The sequence below is a fragment of the Lepidothrix coronata genome, unplaced genomic scaffold (genome assembly GCF_001604755.1).
Source record: "Lepidothrix coronata isolate B3197 unplaced genomic scaffold, Lepidothrix_coronata-1.0 Scaffold51, whole genome shotgun sequence".
In the NCBI taxonomy this organism is placed as follows: domain Eukaryota; kingdom Metazoa; phylum Chordata; class Aves; order Passeriformes; family Pipridae; genus Lepidothrix; species Lepidothrix coronata.
Window position 1 is genome coordinate 1,557,797 of NW_016690231.1, and position 16,847 is coordinate 1,574,643.

Below are 16,847 nucleotides of genomic sequence, written 5' to 3' on the forward strand. Positions count from 1 at the left end.
TTTATGGTGTACTCTTACTTGGATGGGAGAAAGTGAGCTTTAAACAAAAAAGACAATCAGTGCTGCATTATAACAACCACCGTAACATGAATACCACAACAAAAAGCATGCCATTTTATCATCCCAAATTGGGGAATATATAGTAACAGTTTTGCATTGCTTCACCTTGATAAGCACTTTGTCATCTAACAAGGAAACTGTGAAACTGGCAATCAATTTCTAATTTAATGAGTGGTACCAAGAATAGTAATTAAAATACATCATAAATTCTGGTACATTTTTTAGTTTGAATGAGATCACGATCCCAGGAGGAAGTGTTTACTCAGAGACTTTTGGAGTGTAATCTCTTACAGGCTCTGAAAATGAAATGCTCTATTTTCACAGCTCAAACGATGGAGAGATAACTTGAGCACTGAACGTTTCAGGACATGCACATCTTACTGGCTGGAGCTCAGAAAGATTTACAATTGGGAACAAAAATAAATCTCTCGGTGTCTGTTGACAGAAAGGGGCCAGGGTGTTTTGTAGCCTTGGTGCCCAAGAGGAATTGTCTCCTTCAGCTCATGGGGACGGCCTGGGTGGGTGTCCATAAATGGCAGCACCCTACTGAGTTCCCTGGGTCAACATGAGGGAACTCTGCAAGCCAGCAGGGACAAGCTCCCAGTGTGGAAATGGTCCAAGAGCTGCACATGCTTTGGTATCATGAATGTAAAAGAAGAAATGGATCTGTTGGGTCATTTTGTCCAGAACTTCCTCATGGAGCAGGGAAGGGAAATCTTTCCTGTCACATCCTTTTACCCTAAAGTCACATAGCAGAAATTTTCAGCTGTTACATTGTTAGTTTTCTGCTGATTTTTGAGAGAATATTTAATCTCTTCTTCTTTTATTTGGCACATGAAATGATTGACCCCAAATACTTGAGGAACCTTTTACTCTTAAGCTCTCTGAAACACAGTGAGCACATGAAGAGCCTCAATACAGCAGAGGGGTCTCCCACAGTGACTTTGCAGTGAAAACTGCTCAGCTGGCTCCTTATTCCCATTTAATTGCAGTGAAAATGCCTGATTTAAAGAACTTGTTTTTCTACAGTCTTGACTAGGTAAGATCTCTTTTTCTTTCAAAATGAAACCATATTACACCACCCCACCTGATCCACAGAACGTTTTTCTCAGAGCAATCCAACTGTTTAGTAGGATGCACACAGATTTAATTGTATGTGTGACCGTTCTGGGGAAAAAAAGAACCTAAAGAAAAATGGAAGGAATGACAGGAAGGCAGGACACTGCTCTGCAGGGGCCAGGAGCTGTGGGTGGGCAAGTCCTATGGGAATACCCAGCGTTAATGCCAGCAAACTGCATGAAGTCCCAGCCAATTCCTTTGTAGTAGACAAGAACATTAGACAGCCATGTCTTTAGTAGACACCTTCCCACAAGCCGTTTGTGCCTTTTTTGGAGACTTTTATTCTGTCGCTGAACTTTATGAAAATTATTACAAGGAAACACAGTTTCTGTTTTTCACAAACCAAATGTGAAATCAGTCCTGATAAATCACCACCGTGTGCTGACTTCCCCAAACCTGTGTCACGCAACCACAAAGAATGAGAAGTCTCTGCTCTGGGCCTGGAACAGGACTAATTGTCCATCCCACCGAGACACGCTGGAACAGGTTTGCTGGGCAAAGGCTGCCCCAGTACCTGCTGCATTTGTGCTTGCTCAAGACAGCGATAATTCAGGCTGACAAAGCAACACATTCATCACAACCAAGGTGGGGGGTGGGGGAAGATGCAGTCACAGCAGTCCACTTCTTATTTACAGGCTCCTGAGAAGCACTGGCTGACTCGAGGGAGGCCTTTCACCTCCACCCCGAGGGGCTCCAATCAAGCTCTAATGCTACAGGGACTGTGCAGTCCCCCAAACCACCACCACAGCAGGGTGGGTCACACAGACCTTCTATTTTACCCTTCAAACCTGGCCTGTGCAAAAGTATCCTAAGTCACAATTTTAGTCTCATTCAACGTGCACACTCATATTTTAGAGGCAGAGGATTTTGATGACGTGATTCGACTGGCATGGTTCAGACTAAAGCATGTCACAACAGAATTACACCTATCATAAGGGTAGCATAAAAATAAGTTAGTGCACTCAGCCAAGAGTTCCTTAAAATTGTATGCTCAGGCAATATCGATACAAATTTTAATTCTTACAGGGTCTTAAAGAATGATACACTGCCGTAAAATAACCAAATAAATTAAACTCAGAAATCTGTTGACTAGAAAACATTCAAAATTATCATTAAAACTCAGACACTTTTGCCTATGAATCCTGGTTTAATAAAACCTCAGTATCATAAACATTAATAAATTTTGCCTGAAAATATTTTGACAGCAGATGTAAACAATTTTTTTGAACTTCAGTAACCATTACTATTCAAACACAAGTTAGTGTTTTAGCCCTCCTCTCTGTTTTTTTAACAAAACTTGTCTTCCTATTTCTTACTGCATTATGATATTTAAAAAAAGAAAGAGGCCAGGTTTTTTATTGTTGAAAACAGATATGACCTCCAAAATTTAAATGCCTATAACAAGTATAAAACCCTATTACAGGTGGTTTGCATTACTAAAAGGTGCAGAATTGCTTTCATCATCATCATCATCATCATCATGGCGAGGCTTCGCGAACGAAGATTTGGGAAGGCTCTATCCACATTTGCTACAGGGAATTGCTTTATTTAGATGCCTAATTTTGCTTTGTACCAATATGCAACTTTGTCTCATGTAGATAAGTGAAAGTTGCAAAAAGCCAGTGAACCATCAAATCCACACGCTAAATTTTATAAACAGACACACGAATGAAGCAAACATCTGCTCTCTGAGGATACATTTTCCCCCATTCAGGATCTGTAAAGACTTCATAATTAATTGCTTTTAAAATGGAAGAGACAGCAAAGAATTTTGTTTCATTTTAGCTTACATCTTCTTTACTTTAATCATGATTGCATCAGTCTTGCAACTGCAGAAGCCAGCGGGGCTGTGGATGCGGATCCACACGTGGACACAGAGCCCTCCACGCAGCTGGGACTGCAAGATGGGTGCTTCAAACACTGCATTTGTGACAGAGAGTTGCCTGACTTCGTGTTTGCCTTATGAAAGCAATTCCTCTCCCACCTCTCCAGCCGCGTAGGGTCACTCACACACACAAACTGACCCTATATTGATTCCTACCGTGCGGCCTTAAACCACCAAAACACCACATCTCAACCCACGTCAGAATGAAGCCCCAAACTGGCCCCAAGCTGCTAAGCAGTCTGTGTGATGGGAGATCATGGGGGAAGAATTAACCCACCGATATTTATAAAATCTGGACTTCGGCTTAACATACACGAAAATGGAAAGCTCGAGATTCATGGCTACCAACCCACCTACTCCTGAAGGAAATACAGCCAAGCTTCGGTGGAAAAGGCCCCACGTTTCGGAATTCCCGTAGGTTTTCTTCTTTTCACGTTAAAGAAACAGCCTCCCACATTCTCATCGAGAAACAGGAACCCACAGGCTGCTGAACAAGCAACAGCACCGAAAAACTGACGACAGCAAAACCAAACCTGCCCTGACAGACCTGTGAAAAGCAGAACCACTGCTGACCCCTTCCCTTCCCTTCGCTGGGGGTGTGTGCGAGCCAAACCCCACGGCTGCAGTGGCTGGGTGGGTTCTGTGGTCACGGCCTTCAGCCTCCTCCTCCTCCTTCTCGCCTCCATCGCCCGCCCCGGCACAGCCCCGGCCCAGCGCAGAGACACTGAGGAGGCTGTGTGGCATCACAGGGATGCTGAAATGAACAATGAAGTCACAGGAGAAACTTTGGTTTGTCCACAGAGGATTTAATATGTCTTAAGAGCCAACGTGCGAGGAGGAGGAGGAGGCCAAGGCGCTCCCTGCGAAGGCCGAGGCCACCACCCGGCAGGGCCTCACCTCCCACGCAGCTGTTGTTGAGGGACAAAAGCCCTCGTCAAAACAAAAAAAAAAAGTTAAAGAAATTGTGGAGAATGGCAACTGTTGAAAGCAACGGGGGCTCATTGAAAGACAAAAGCTTCAATTACCTGGATTTTTCTAAAGGCCTGTTAACACTCCTGGTCTATAAGCGGGACTGTAAACACGCATTGTGCTGGGTTCATAAAGGCTCCTAAAGGGATTATTCACTGGGTTGTGCCAATTGCCTCTCAATTCCACCAAGAATGTTTGCAAAGCCGACCCCTAATTGTGCTCCTTTTTGGAAACAATTTCTTGCAGTGACAGATTCCAGTCAGAAGAAAGCCTCCCACGAGGTTGGTTCGGCAGAGACAACACATAACTCAGGTAGAATTGGCTCCGTGCGCTGCAAAAAGGCCTCGTTCCTCCGTCCTCCTCCTTGCTCTGCCCTGCATAGGAGGATGACACAACTCCTGCAGGGTGACCCAGCGCCAAAAAGCCTCTGCTGAACTTCCATGGGTTCACCAGGGCAGGACACAATCTGGGGCTGGTGCTGATGGACCGTGCTCCAGGCTGAGGGTTCAGGCTCTGGATGGCACAGGGAGCAGAGCAGTAAGAAAATCTGGTGCTTTCCTAATCTTCACCTCAGCAACTGCAGCACCTCCACCATCTCCTCCATTCCACCTGCTCCCTTACTGCATTCTAAAGACCGGAGGAACCACAAGCAGGGCTCCCACATGTGTAGACCACGCCCTGTGGCTTCTGATTCCTTTTGATGCTGAAGGTGGAATCTCACTTTTCAAGACAGCCCCCCCTCCATCGTGGCTTTCCCACCAGGCAAGGAGGTCTGATCCATTCCATCACCTTCTTGTACAAACCATCTCAACAGGGGCAAAGATGGATTTATGGCTACTGTTAAACAGGCCACAGCATATTTGGCAAAGGACATTCTCTTACCATTACACTGGCACTGGGCTCCTTGCAAGCTGTATTAAAACTGTTTGTACTGTGATTCTGGTTGTTTTCTGTTGAGTTTAAGAACCATGAAAACATCCTTTGACTTTTCTTACCCCCGGTGTTTTAACCTCCAGATCATCCAGTTTTTCTTCACATCATAAAAGCGCTATATTGATTTATGTGAAATCAGTCATATAAACTGTCTCATGCCAGGAATAAGAGCTCCAAGAAACAAACTCAAAACCAACTCAGCTCTCATAAGACTTCAACAAGATTGGCAACACTTAGGTGTTACATCATAGGTTAGGTGCAGAGAAACACTTATTTCAAATGGAGCCACTTCCTCCAAGCCTTTGAGAACTGCACAGAAATCACCTCACCTTATCAACATCAACTTGGTTATCTCCTTTTTCACCCAAACCCAGCAGTTTACGATTCAGGTTGTGCCTACACAGCCTCAAGGCTTTGGGCCCCATTGTGCCAGACACTGTACAGCACAGGAGCTACAGGTTCCTGCCCAGACAGCTGACAGAAAGGCTTGTTTTTTCCTCTGCACAAACACACATACCTACAGATATTATTTACATTATGATTAAGCAGTGGGTGATAGACATCTAAGCTAGTCATGTGAAGAAACAGATCCCAGCCTGGAGGGACATGTAATCTAACCAGTCTACCTGCAACTACAAATGTCTGGGGAAGCGCAAGGCTGAGGGAAGAGGAGGCAAAAATATTAAATACACAGCCTATAATAGTACCATGCAAGATGGCAGGGTAGAATACATATGTAAAAAGTTGCATAGAACATATGAACAGTGAAGATACCTACGGAGCTTGCACACCCACTCACAGCCCCAGAGGGTGGCCATGTTACCACTACCTTATTATTTCCAACCATACTTAGTTACTGAATTTTCTTTTAATAGCGAGGCTCCGGGAAGAATGAGGCTTAAATCCCAGGTTGTCAATGTCTCTTTTAAAGGAAGAAGTAAAATCAAGCCTATTTTTTAGAGCCCTCCCCTCTCCATGCCCTCTGAGCTCACTTCCCGGGAGCAGCTCTCGGTGCAGCGCGTAGGGATGCGCTCGTGTGTGCAGGGGGAGGGTGTTGTTTCCTATTAAGTCTGGCATCGGATTCATGTCTGCAGGGGCTTGCTTAAGATGATAGGAAGAGAGAGTTTTATCATGAGCCAGACTGACAGAAAAGCTTGCTAATGGGACTTGAGGCATACACAGGAAAGAAAGTGCCAAAACATTAAGCTACCGCCAAGTGTCAGAGGGCCACTGATTTATTGCAGCAATTTTGCCACTGTGTCCTTTATAAGGTCCCACAAGTCCTTCCTCCTGGCAAGAAGCTGTGAGCTGCTGCAGCTCGGGGAGAAGTTTAGATCCAGAGCACAGAAAGTGTCCAAGCGAAAGGCGGGGGCCGGGGGGAGGACGGAAATCGAATGTTGACTTGAACTTGCCCCAGGCAGCAGAGTCCTCTTAGCTCCACTGCCTCCCTGACAGCTTGATGAAATGAGTCAGGGCCTCCCCATGGCTAGACCAGCTCAGGCTTCCAAGTGCCGGGGTAGAGCTGTAAGAAACAGATTGAGCCTCAGGGCAGCAATTTTTTTTTCCCTTTCTCTCCTCAGCATTTGGCTGGGGGAAGGGGGAGGTTATGAGCACTACAGATGTATAGGCTGAGCCTTTGTCTGCGGAGGGGGAGGGCGAGGGGGAGAGAGAAGAACAGCAAGAGAGTATTAGCTATGGCAGCCAAGAATAGCCCTGAGCACTATAACTAATTTTGAGGGGCAGTGATGCATTGTACTGGCTATGTGCTGTTTGGTCTGAGGGGGCCCCTGTTGTGAAGCAGCAATCAAGAGGACATTTTGTTAAGTGACCAACAGCTGTCATCTGCAAGCCCAGAGTGGGGAAGGAGGGAGCAAGGGGAAGGGAAAAGAAAAAAAAAAGAGCATTTGTCCCTTGGAGGCAGAGCACATTAATCCACCAATCTGCCACAGCTTTAACTCTAAACGTGCTCGGTGCCTCCGAAGAGTGGAGCTTCACTCCAGCAGCCACCCGGAGAGATGGGTTCCTCTCGCCCTGCTCCAGCCTGGTGGATGCAGGGAGCTTCCCCACCTCTGAGGGTCGAGAAACCGACGCTAAAAATACTGTTTAAGTCTCTTTTCATTCCATAAAATTGAGTTGATCTGCTGCAGCTTAGGGTCAATCCCTCAAGGACTGTTTTTTCCCCCCTTCCCTTTTCCTTAGCACTCATAAATTAATCAGGAAGACCCTGACTAAGTCATTTCATGCTGTACAACATAAAAGAAAGTCCCCTGATGATCCATGCAAGGATCTATTAAAAGCGGGAGGAGGGAGGGAGGAAGGGTTAGGGAAGAAGGAGAAAAGGGAAGGGGGGGGAAGGAAAAAAATCTCAACCTTTTTGATATTTTAGGATAAAAGCTGGAGGACTTTGTTACGAATTCTAGCCAACATCAAAACACCTTAAATAATTCAAAGAACATGTTAAAGGGAAGAAACTGAATGTTGCTCTGATGTTCAGTTGATGCAACGCAGAATATTACCCAAAACAGCACAGCCTGTTAAGGGAGACAGCAGCCTTGAGCATTTCAGTTCTTTAGAAAAATGTCAGAATCTGTAAAAATCATAATTTCCAGCAACTTTTTTTTTTTTTTTGCATGATATAAACTCAGCGAGACTGAAATGTAGGTTTCTGACAAGCTGTTAACAAGACAACTTTAGAAATCTGTCTGGAGCTCTCAGGGAGATGGGCTGCCATTTCACTGCTTCGAAGAAGTTCATGACATGACAAGCAAAAATCAGGGAACAGAGACCTAAAAACCACGGTGTAATTTTCATTTGCTTCTGTCGTGAAAGAATTCAAGCAGAAATATTAGAAGGCTGCACAACTAAAAAAGCCAGCAACTGGAAAATCATTGCTGTGGTTTGACAAGCACATCTTTTATGCTGAAAACGGTTTCTTTATTATTATACCTATATACAGGAAAGCACTTTTGGAGAAAAAGGGATAATCACAAATTATTCCTTGAGATCTACAAAGTAAGATCTACAGCTGCCTACTTACAAACCAAGTCTAAAAATGACCTCGTTCAAGGGAGAGAGTGACCAACCCATCTTGGAAAAGCTGTGAGAGCCACCAGATTTCTCTTGGTTTCCCACATCTCTGCCCTTCCCCCCCATAGGAAAGGTAGAAATATCTTTCCATAATGCAGTCTTTTACTGGAGCCTACACAGATGACTATTGCTATGTAAGTGTTTAATTCATTAAAAACTGAAAAGCCAGCATCCAATGCCGTCTACACAGCAATGTTAGTACCACATTCAGGAGAGGCTTTCTGGCTGGTTTACCATGCTACACCTCCTACTTTAGGCTTTAATATACTAGTAGAACCCTTTGCCATAATTTTTGGATGATTTAATGATGTCTTTTCCAGAATCAATTCAAATCAATTCAAAAAAGTAGATCAATAGATCTATCTATCTATCTATCTATCTACCTACCTATCTCCATATATCTCTTTCAGTATATAGTCTTTCTCCCTCTCTCTCTCTCACTATTTTGACTCATTATAAATATTTAATGGTAGGTTGATGAAGGTGTCTTGAAGTCAATTTACTGACTGTGATTGACTCATTACATCTACGGTTGGAGAATCTCGGCACTCCTGGGACAAACGCTCTGGGAAACCCAACACACAATCTCATGCTTAATTTCAGCCCATATTTGCCTAGAAAGAGAGAGACTGGACAGTGCAGGAGGTCACTGTCCCAAGTAATGCCTATGATTACACCGAGGGGTGATGTGAATTATGGACCACACTCAGCCCAGCATTTGCAAGGACCACATGAACAATGAACTGAACCTTTTCCACCTCGTTCCTATTTTGAATTGTTTCCCCCTGGCTCTGGGGGTGACATCCCCTGGGGTAATTGAAAGGACAGTGCAGGTAGAGCTGAATGGCTGACACTGCATTTCACCCAGTTACAGAACAGAGGAGACTGACAAGAAAAGAGGTGCAGTCTGCTTCTCTTCTGAAGTGCTCACAAGTTCTTTTCACTCTTCCCTCGCTTGGGCATTGTGTCACCTGTCACTCATTTTCTTTTCATTAGACAGACACTCTTGGAGACATTACAGCTTCAGGGCTGTAGATGGGTTTTCACTCAGGAACCAGAGGAACACCCATTACTTTCTAATTCTGTAGTTTGAAGCTATGACTAATGCCATTTGCTTGCAAGTGACATCTTGCCTTGCTGCCTCCCCTTGACCACGAGCCTTCTGGCTTGGAGTTCCCTGCCCCAGCTGCTTTGGTCCCTCATGCTCTCCTGGGGAAAGCAGAAACCAAGAGTGAATTTGCAGTGACTCACTGCACAGAGCAACTCTAATTTTGTTTAATGCAAGGATGCCTAGATGATATGCCCAACAGAAGAAAAATGGCTCAAAGCCATTATTTACAACAGTGAGAGGCTGCTGCAGTTTGGAGAGGGGGTTATAAGCTTTCTCTAAAATTAAGGAGGAGTTTAGGACTTAATATGGATATAGTCAAAAGCCACTTTAGCCATAATGATCTGTCTGGTAATTCCCCATTTACTATAAACATCAGCTTTCTTTTTCTATTTGGACTGCAAATCTAGTCCATTACTATGCCAGGTCCACGTCACTACAAAGGCACCAAAAGATCCTGGACCAGTACAGAATAACAGAATTTGTTTAAGTACCCCTGCTCCAAGGGAAAGCATTTAGTTATCCTCAGCTCTGACCCCATGGTATGTGACTCTGATTGGAAGCTTCATTTACATACTTGTTTAGTAGAGAACATGCATGGCTGTCTTCCCTCAGTGCAGAACCATTATTAGCTGCAGGAAGCTATCAGGGGGGATTTCAGCACAGAACTCAGGAGCAAAGGCATTTCTTAATACCTCCCTATCCTGCTTAATAACAGACACCCTCTGGAATGAGGGTGATGGATTTCTGGTTATGAAACTTGCTGTGGTTTCTTACAGCTGATTCACATGAATGTGTATTTTATTCCATTTATACAGTTCATTTTTAAAATATGTATTTACACACACACAATTCTTCTCATGCTGCCAAATTCCTTTTTCCTTACTTCTCCCTGTAAGTCCAAGTGGTGCAGCGACACAAGAACCAGGCTGGGCTGACCAGCTACACACCTTGGAACACACCTCTGTGATGCTACGTGGAATATTTTAGCACACTGTTCAATTAGGAACTTTGGACGTGGAAAACAATCTAAAGCACCTACTGTGTTCTCAACATATATTAATTCAGTAAAGAGAAGTACAGTTAATTCTTCATTTAATGATTATTGGAAGGTTATGTGAATTGGTTGCTTTGTTTTGTTGAATGCCTTTAGCCACTAAAAGTCCCTGTTGCTGTCAGGAACGAGATTTACAACACTTATATATAATTAATATAATAATTAATGCTATTTAATTCCACTGCTATTTAACTCTTAGGAAGGTTTATGTTGTTGCGGCTAAAAAATATGAAGCTTGCCATAACTACCATTAATGTTTGCATTATTGAACATTAAAATTGAAATCTGGTAAAATATTCAGCACAGGAATTGAGACAGCTACAGAAGACCTATTCCTCCAAGGAAACTCAGAGCATGTGCTTGCAGATTTCAACCAGTGCTTTTAAAATAAACCTTAAGGGATGGATGCCCCACTTGCCACAGGCAAGATACCCTGCAACAAAGAAATTCACCAAGAGAGAAATAAAAAAGATTTAAAAAAATATTAAAACTAAAACCACCTCTGCAGCACCCCCGGTCCCCCCGATCTCCAGTAGCTGTCATTAACATTAATACAATGCAAATTAAATCTTCTTTTTTCCCTTTCATGCCATTTAGATCTTAAAAATATTAAAGTGGGTAAGTCTTGGAAGTGAAGGACAAGCACTGCCTAGGGCATACATTTGGGTGTCTTCAACATAATCTAAGGAAAAAGTTAATCCGATAAGAAAATAACATAGTTGATTATTCACTCTTACAGAACTATGCCCTGACAGAGCTAAACATGAAAGCTTCAAGACCTACGCCATTACCTGGAAAACAGTTCTTTGCACCACTAAATGACGAACCTTTAAACACCAAGCGATTTTAAAAACACATATTTCATATTTCAGGTGAAATTGTAAAGGCTCTGCGCTACCTCAGTACATCTGCTCCTCTCTTCCGACGCCCCTGGACACTCATTTGTTCTTGTCAGCGCCCAAAATGTCAATGATTGATGTCAATGTAATGACTTCCAAGATGGAGCCTCCCACCTCACTGCTCTGCCTTCAGACTGCAAAGGTGCTTTGACCAGCACTGACCTCAGAGACTGTACAACAAGGGCTGGTTGTACATGCTGGAAGATGGGAATGTGAGTATCCTGAGCTAAACCACCCTGAAACTTTCTGAACAGGCCTGAGGAGATCTGCTTTTTGTTGTCACAACAGATTTTTTTATTAATTTGTATTTTTCTTCCAGGGCTGAGGAGGAAATGCTCAGCTCTGTGGATAGAAGTCATTTCTGAATAGAAGCTCCAACATGTCCAAGTGTTTCCTTGGCAGTGACGACCCCCTGTATGGCTAATCCAGACTGGAGCAATTAGAGAATAAAAGAAAGAGAAAACATCTCAACAGGAGGGGAAAGAAGGGAAAAAGAATAGAAGACTGAGAAGCAAAAACGGAAAAAACAACTTACTGCTCTGTGAACCAGTAATGAGATGGGGCTACAAACACTGTCTATTTGGGAATGACCTCTATCACCTTTTATTAGCACAATGAGAAAATAATAATTAGATGGAACAAACTATTATGCATTTATCATGGAGTGAGAATACGGTGAATTATACAAACACTTTCTTTTCCAGTAGATTATGATGAACAAAGGTGATTGTGAACCATCTGAAGAACTGGAAAATGGTCTGACCACAACAGTTGAACCCCTCTCGGTTTGTGTGCACTGGCACTGTGAAGCAGACAGGTTTTCCTGCTCCAAGGGGAGCTGTGGCACAGTCAGCCATTCTTTTTTCCCTCGGGATTTTTGCTGTGTCAGCTGTGATACACCAACCACCTCACGTGTGGTTTGCAGCCACACACAGCCATAAAATGCATAAACAGCAGCTCATGATAAAGCTATTATTAGTATGTGTCACCACTGCACACAGAATAACAACAGGGGTTTTCATGGACTGCAGAGTAATTAGGTGCCTTTAAATATGCTTTATTTAAAGTCTGTTCATGAAGCAAGTGAGGGGAGGTTCTTCCCAGCGTTTGTGCAAAGTACTTGCACAGGTAACTGAAGGCTCAAGAGCTTCTGGCCATCTTTTAGCAGCACAGGTGGAGAATGAGAGGGTCTCATGCTAATCAATGTACATCAAAAAATATTCTTTTAAATTCACACCTAACATTTGTTTATGAAGCAGAAACAGCATTCAAAACAAACCACTGTGTTAGCTCAGCTGGCTAATGCAAAATTGCCACAGTTACGAAAACAAATCTTTGTTTTCAATTTTCAGTAAGCAGAGCTTTAGAAGAACAAGCTGCTCTTGAAAGCATAATAGTTTTTTCCCTAAAAAAGGAAAGAAAGAAATCCTTCCAAGCAACTGCAATTATGATACTTTCATGTCAAATGAATTATATTACTGAAAATAAATCTTTCTAAGATGCACAAGAGGGTTATCTGGCTCCAGTCAGACTTATGCATTACTGGTTTTATATGTTGTACTCTACTTGATTAATATAGGTAATCAAATTATATTGCCTTCCACTGTGCTCTCAAATTCAAGGCTATAATGTTTTCAATGACAAAGTTCATAGAGTTGTATAAAAATGTACCTCATGCTGTACCAGCCCTTTATTGCTGTAGTAAAACACCATTTTCAATTTAGTAATAAGTGATATAAACCAGAGTGTCTTGATTGGCAGGGTCGGATTCATTATGCGGTGCCCTACGACCCAGCACCGCTCCCGATGGAAACTTAGGGACAGAATCCACCACAACCTCAGAGCTTGATACTTGAGGGAATAAAATGACTCCTTTCTTTTGAGACTTTACTAAAGGAATGGCGAGAAACTGGACACAAACATGCACACCTATTACACACACACACACATATGGATGGAAGGAAGAAAGGGGCAGGAAGAGACTCATCACAGCACGATCCTATTCCATGCAGGTTCTTCTGCACTGGAGCCAATTTCATACTACTGCTTCCCACCTGGAATAGGAAATGAAATGAGAAGATAACAGAAAAAGAGGAAGCACGACACTCAGGATAGAAGCAAACACTGGAGAAGTATTTGTGGCTCTGTCACTGGCCTGACTTGTGACCAGAGGAAGCGATTCTGAGTATTTAACTTGAGGTGCCTTAATGAAGTTGTGTTATCAAGTGCTCTTCACTTCATGAACATCAGGAATCTCTGAAGAGCTGTAAATGAGACTGTCAAAACCGGTAACATCTTAACTTTGCAGCTACCTTTGAATATGTAAATCCTAAACCTTCCATCTTTGCCCTTCCACGAATCAGGAATAATGTTTACCTTATTCATAAACCATTAAACCAACCAATCTGTGGGTTCTATAGAGACCAAGTATTCCAGTGAGCCTTGTCATCACTATGAACACTATCTAGAAGAGCAAGAATTATAAAGCTATTTTCTGTTGAACTAAATGGCAGATATATTGTTAGCTGGTATCTTTTCTAAGCATGTACGTTGAGCAAATGATCTGATCAGGAAAGACAACTCTTGGACTCAGGAATTAATAATGTTATCTTAGTTTTGTTTCCTTGGCAACTTGACCTTTCATAATTTGCCCAAAGGCAAAATATGGGCAGCATATCCCTTTCAAATCATACCTCAATAATCTTGTGATTAAAAGCATCACCAGAATGTGGCCTTGCTGTAAGATGGAGAATTAACGACTCTCTACTAAATGATCCACTGATGTTGAATCTAATTTAAGTAGCCTTGCAAGAATATTTAACACTTAATGATAGGCTCTGTATTAGAGTAGGTTTAATCTAGGATGCAGCCACAGATGTCATAAGGAGGAATTAATCAGCATTGCTTCCACTAAAACAGAAATGCAAAATTGCTGAACAGAATGTATTAGGAACAGATTAAAGAACTGGGACTTAAACATAAAAGAAACAGAGCTGATGCCACCCTCAGAGAGCTAATTTTAAATACAGGAAAACTTAATTTGCCTTTAACTGTAGAACTGGGGTGTTTGAAGTTACTAAAGAGAAGCTTGCATTATCAAGAAGGAAAGAAAGGCAGATAGTCTTTTCCCTCATCTATTAAAAATGAAAGTCCAACCCAAATATTAATGCCTGCCTCAAAATCCCAACAAAATGAAGCTATTGATGCTCTAGGGACCACTGCTGCATCCCACACGAAGCTCTGTACTCAATGAAGTGCTGTGGAAGTTTCATTGATTTGGAAAACTCCTGCCTAATTTAGATAAGTTACCTTTCAGAAAAGCACATCTTGGAAATAGAGAAATAGAGCCTATGGTTATTGAAATGCCTGCAGTTCGGGGAAAACAGGGAACATGGTATTTGCAGGTTCACTCTAAGCAGCCTACACTGAGAGAACTTGACCATCCAAAGGTTTGTGTAAAGATCTACATCACAATTAGTCCTTGTTGCTTCCTTCAGTTTATCTTCTCCCCTGTTCTTTGAGCACCTCGTGCTGCCCAGCCTCTCTCATGAAGGAAGACATGGTTCGAGTATAAAGGGAGGAGAGCATTCATACAGCACAGGGCATTGAATTCCAACCAGTAACTCTCCTCCATTCTTGATCTGAAGATACTGAGAGTGAATCCCCTCATTGTATGAATCCTTGGAAGCACGTGTCATGCATTAAATACTGCCTTCTTAAAATTTCTTAGTCATAGTTAATGCTCCTGGTAATGAGGGGGACAACCTCAGTTTAGCATGATGATATTTCTAGGAATGTGCTGAATACTCCAATGGCCTGATTCAACAAGTCCAACTCCTGATTCACTGTCACTGCTATTAAAAGGTGTTTGACTGAGTTGAGTGGCTCTTCCTTGAAAAATTACAGGACAATCTAGCTTTTGTCCCAGTTTTCATTGACAGCCTAATAGAACATACAAATCATCTTAGTGCTTGTTCCCAAATTAATGAAAAACTTATATAAAGCTTTGATCTTGATGGAAGAATCCATCAAGACTTCCCATTTGTCTCCCTAATTACTTGCTTTGATGCTCAGGGCTTGCAATCACTGCATAAGTTAATGTCCTGAGGTTGCCATAGCTACCACTCCTGAAGCACAATGAGCCAGGGCTCTCCACATCAGACACCTTTGCTGGAGCTTTGCTTTGCCCTGGCTGCTCCTCCACCAGCAGTGGTGGAAGGGTACTCCTGTACTGTGCCAGAAGTTAATAAAATACTTCCTATTTGTTTTATTACAATTGTTACAATTCACTTTGTCTTTCTCTCTGCTGCTCATACCTTGGATATTTGGAAAGCAGTGAAGTGGTTGGAAGAGTGCAAGTAAGGACTGGGCTCACTTCCTAACTTGAACCACAGGTTGCTGTGTGATTCTATACTTCAGTTTTCTCAACTCCTGAAGGATAACAGTGATGCATCTTTCATTACACAGTCCTGTTCTAAGAACACAGTGCTAAGAACTGATGAAGAAAAGGTGCAGTAATAATCACTTTTCATAAAAAATTTGCTTGAAGTAAGTTGCTCCTATTTCTACAACTTTCTGGTTATCTAAAAACCTTTCATTAAACCTCTACGCTTCTTTTTTAATAAAGGACTCTGAACAAGTAATGACCCATAATATACTTCAACATTACAAGTAATTGCTCATTGAAAATAAGAAATGAGAAATCACTTTCTTATTTGCTTATCTGATGACCTCTAAGGACAATGACGTGCATGATAAATGCACAGTGTGCTGTATTTCCTCATTTACTGCATTGATCTGATTTAATGCTATGTCAAGAAATGCAGCACTAAGCCATTAAGTGTCAACAAAAGGTATATTTTGCTCTGAAGTGTATTTGTGACTGTCGTCCACACACAAATTTTTGTACTCTGTGCAATTAGTTCATGGAAGTTTTCAGCACAGTCTGTTCTGAGAAATTTCCATTCTGAGAAGGATGACAAACAAACGAAATATCTGAGTGGGAACCATCGTCCCACCATATTTCAAATAACTAACCAAGGTTGACTGAAGAATTTCTACAGCAACAGCACAATACTGCTTATTTTAGTTATTAGGAAGATATATTGCTTCAATATTCTGTTCCTAAGTTTTATGCATTCTTTTTAGTGTATGAACTCTAAATCTTTTTTGTTCTGAATGCAGTGTTTTCCGCTGGGAGGTATAGTACATGGAAAGTATGAAAAGTTAACATGTAATTAGCATGGTAATGTCTAAGCAAATTACATCATGCTAGAGTTAATAAAGGTTCAGATCAGAAATAATCCTCTGAGCACAGGCAACACGAATTACAAGTTTCTATAATGCTCAGTCACCTGAAAACCCTCAGGATCCTGAAACACCAACCAAACACTGGCACCTCGGATGCTCTGCTGCTCCTTCCTGACCTGGGGTGCTCGGCACAGCTCCACAGGACCTGCCTGAAGTTTGGAAATCATCTGGGCACAGCTTTTGCAACGAGTAAATGGCTGGTGGGGTGGCGGGAAATGATGGAACTCGCATCCCACAGGACCAGGTTCTAAATATTTACCCACAGTATGAGACCAGGACACTTTTATTAGATGCTGTCTTGCTAATTTTCTTCATGATTAAATTTGCTTATTTTCCTCGAGGAGTGACTACTGAAAATAAACCTGCTGTGTTTTTATTTCTGGTGGATCCTGTAGCTAAGTCATGCCTGACAAGATGTGA

At 42.3% G+C, this 16,847-nt stretch overlaps 1 protein-coding gene across 14 annotated transcripts in view; it reads right to left on the reverse strand.

Annotated features, from left to right (window-relative positions):
- FBRSL1 (fibrosin like 1) overlaps positions 1–16,847 on the reverse strand; it is a 510,214-nt gene that overhangs the window by 172,710 nt on the left and 320,657 nt on the right. The window lies entirely within an intron of this gene.